Genomic DNA, 3,398 nt, shown 5'->3' with positions numbered 1-3,398 from the left:
GCGGGGCGTTGCGGACATGTTGGGCCGAAAGGCCTGTTTCCACACTGTAAGTAATCTAAATAATCTAATCTAATCTTACATAAACTGAAACCACTACATTTAACAAACCTACAAAACTATCAAAGATTAAAAGCAAGACAAACCACCATATAAAGTGCCAATGGCGCTGAATAGGGGAACTCACCTCCTGCCCAAAGCGGGCAAGTACCCATCCCAAACTGCCCATAAGTGGGCATCTAGCCATCCCAACCATTTTCCCTCCTCCTAGCTAGAGCCGGACCACAAACACAAGCAGAATAGAAAGTAAATATACCATAGAATAGCAATATGAATAAAGAAAAAAACATTTAAGATCGATGGGGTAAATACCCCACCCATCCTCTGGTATAACTTCACTTAGAAATTGAAAGTACACATCTCAACCACCACAAAACACGGTTTAAACCGGATTATTACCAATCGGAAAAACAAGGAAAAGAAAGCTCCAACTGGACTTCCTCAGTTGTTTTAAAAAACAACAAAGACATAACCAAACAACACTATTTGTAGATACTAAATTGTTCAGATTCGGTTAATTTGTCCACAAAGTCTCTTGCCTTCTCCGATGTATCAAAGAGATGTACGGATCCATGTAAAGTTATCGGAGCACCGCGGAATACCTCAGAGAGTACTGGATCCCAAGCTCCCTCGGTCTTCTCTTGGCAGAAACTTATCCGTTAGGGGGCGGGAATTAAACAGCCAGGGCTGACAAAGGAAGTCAGGAAATGTATCATAGGGAAAGAGAGAACCTACAAAGAGGCCAAGAGCACTGGGAAATCAGAAGATTGGGAAGACGACAAAAACAAACAGAGGATAACAAAGACATAGAAATAGGAAGGAGAGGATCAAATATGAAGGTAAGTTCGCCAGTAAGATTAGAAATGATTGTTAAAGTTTCTTTCAATACATAAGAAACAAACGAGAGGCAAAAGTAAAAATTGGGCCGTTCCAAATTGATGCAGAAAGGTTCGTGAAGGGAGATAAGGAAATGGCTGAAGAACTTGGTAAATACTTTGTGTCAGTCTTCACAGTGGAAGACATGAGCATTATCCTAACAATTCAGGAGATTCAGGGGACAGATTTGAATATGGTAGCCATTACAAAAGAGGAAGTGCTAGAAAAGCTAAAAGGTCTTAAAATTGATAAATCTCCCGGCCCCGATGGTCAACATCCTAGAGTTCTGAGGGAGGTGGCTGAGGAAATAGTAGAGGCTATTTTTATTCTTTCAAAAATCACTGGAGTCAGGGAAATTCCCAGATGATTGGAAAATCACTGTTGTAAACACCTTGTTCAAGAAAAGATCAAGATTAAAGATGGAAAACTATAGGCCTGTTAGCCTAATCTCGGATGTAGGTTAAATTCTAGGATCCATCATTAAGGATGAGATTTCTAAATTCTTGGAAGTGCGGGGTTGGATTAGAACAAGTCAGCATGGATTTAGTAAGGGGAGGTCATGCATGACAAACCTGTTAGAATTCTTTGAAGAGGTAACAAGTAGGTTAGACCAGGGAAAACCAGTGGATGTTATCTACCTAGATTTCCAAAAGGCCTTTGATAAGGTACCTCACGGGAGACTGCTGAGTAAGGTGAGGGTCCATGGTGTTCGAGGTGAGCTACTGGCATGGATTGGGAATTGGCTGTCTGACAGAAGGCAGAGAGTTGGGATAAAAGGTTCTTTCTTGGAATGGCAGCTGGTGACAAGTGGTATCCCGTAGGGTTCAGTGTTGGGGCCGCAGCTGATCACTTTATATATTAATGATCTGGATGAAGGGACTAGGGGGCATTCTGGCGAAGTTCACCGATGATACAAAGTTAGGCAGACAAGCAGGTCGTTCTGAGGAGGTGGGGAGGCTGCAGAAAGATTCAGACAGTTTACGAGAGTGGTCCAGGAAATGGCTGATGAAATTCAACCTGAGCAAATGCTAGGACTTGCACTTTGGAAAAAGGAATACAGGCATGGACTATTTTTTAAACAGGAGAAAATTCATAAAGCCAAAGTACAATGGGATCTGGGAATGATAGTCCAGGAATCTCGAAAGGTTGACTTGCAGGTTGAGTCCGTGGTTAAGAAAACAAATGTAACGTTGCCATTTATCTCAAGAGGGTTGGAATGTAAAAGCAGCGATGTCCTTCTGAGACTTTATAAAGCTCTGGTTAGGCCCCATTTGAAATACTGTATCCAATTTTGGGCTCCACACCTCAGGAAGGACATACTGGCACTGGAGCATGTCCAGCGGAGATTCACACAGATGATCCCTGGAATGGGAGGCTTAACATACAATGAACAGCTGAGGATCCTGGGATTGTGTTGATTAGAGTTTCGAAGGTTGAGGGGAGTTCTAATACAAATTTACTCGATAATGCATGGCTTAGAAAGGGTGGACGCTGGCAATGTGTTTCCATCAGGACCCATGGGCACAGCCTGAGAATTAGAGGGGGGTCAATTTAGAACGGAAATGAGGAGACATTTCTTCAGGCAGAGAGTGGTGGGCCTGTGGAATTCATTGCCGTGGAGCGCAGCAGAGGCCAGGACGTTAATTGTCTTCAGGGCAGAGATTGATAAATTCTTGATCACACAAGGAATTAAGGGTGACGATGAGAGTGCCACGAAGTGGCGTTGAAATGTCCATCATTCACAATTGAATGGCGGGGTGGACCCGATGGGCTGAATGGCCTTACTTCCATTCCTATGTCTTAGGCTCATCATCGTAAGGTTTTCTTTTCTGGTTTCCCACCGCTGAGAAGTCCAGGAAAGGCAAGAGCTTAGAGCCCTCGTAAAATAGGGCCGTCAGATCCTTCCCCTGGATTAGACTACCGACAGTGTGGAAACAGGTCATACTCTGGGCAATTTAACATGGCCAATTCACCTTTGTACTGTGGGAGGAAACCAGAGCAATGTGCAAACTGCACACAGGCAGTTATCTAAGGCTGGAATTGAACATGGGACCCTGGTATTGTGAGGCTGCAGTGCTAACCACTGAGCCACCTGATTCTGGGAGCTGCCACAATTCTCTCCTTAGCTCTGTAGTTCATGCAGTTTTTGAGCAAAGGAAAATGTAGTTCTGCAAATACAAATTCACCCACAAACTTATATGTGGTTGTGTGTGTGTGTGTGCGTGTGTGTGTGTGTGTGTGTGCGTGTGAGTGTGTGTGTTTGTGCGTGTATGGGATGGGGGGGTGGGGCTGTCATGAGTGTCAACAGACAGGAGTGTTCCCTCCCAGTCAGAGAACACTTCAGCAATTCGGGACATTCAACCTCGGACCTTCCTCCAAGGGGGACTTCGGGACAGGCAACAATGAAAAGTGGCCGATCACCAAGTTTGGTAACAATGGAGATGGCCTCAACTGGGACATTACAG

The sequence above is a fragment of the Chiloscyllium punctatum genome, chromosome 18 (assembly GCF_047496795.1).
Source record: "Chiloscyllium punctatum isolate Juve2018m chromosome 18, sChiPun1.3, whole genome shotgun sequence".
In the NCBI taxonomy this organism is placed as follows: domain Eukaryota; kingdom Metazoa; phylum Chordata; class Chondrichthyes; order Orectolobiformes; family Hemiscylliidae; genus Chiloscyllium; species Chiloscyllium punctatum.
Note: the sequence above shows the minus strand (reverse complement) of the source record.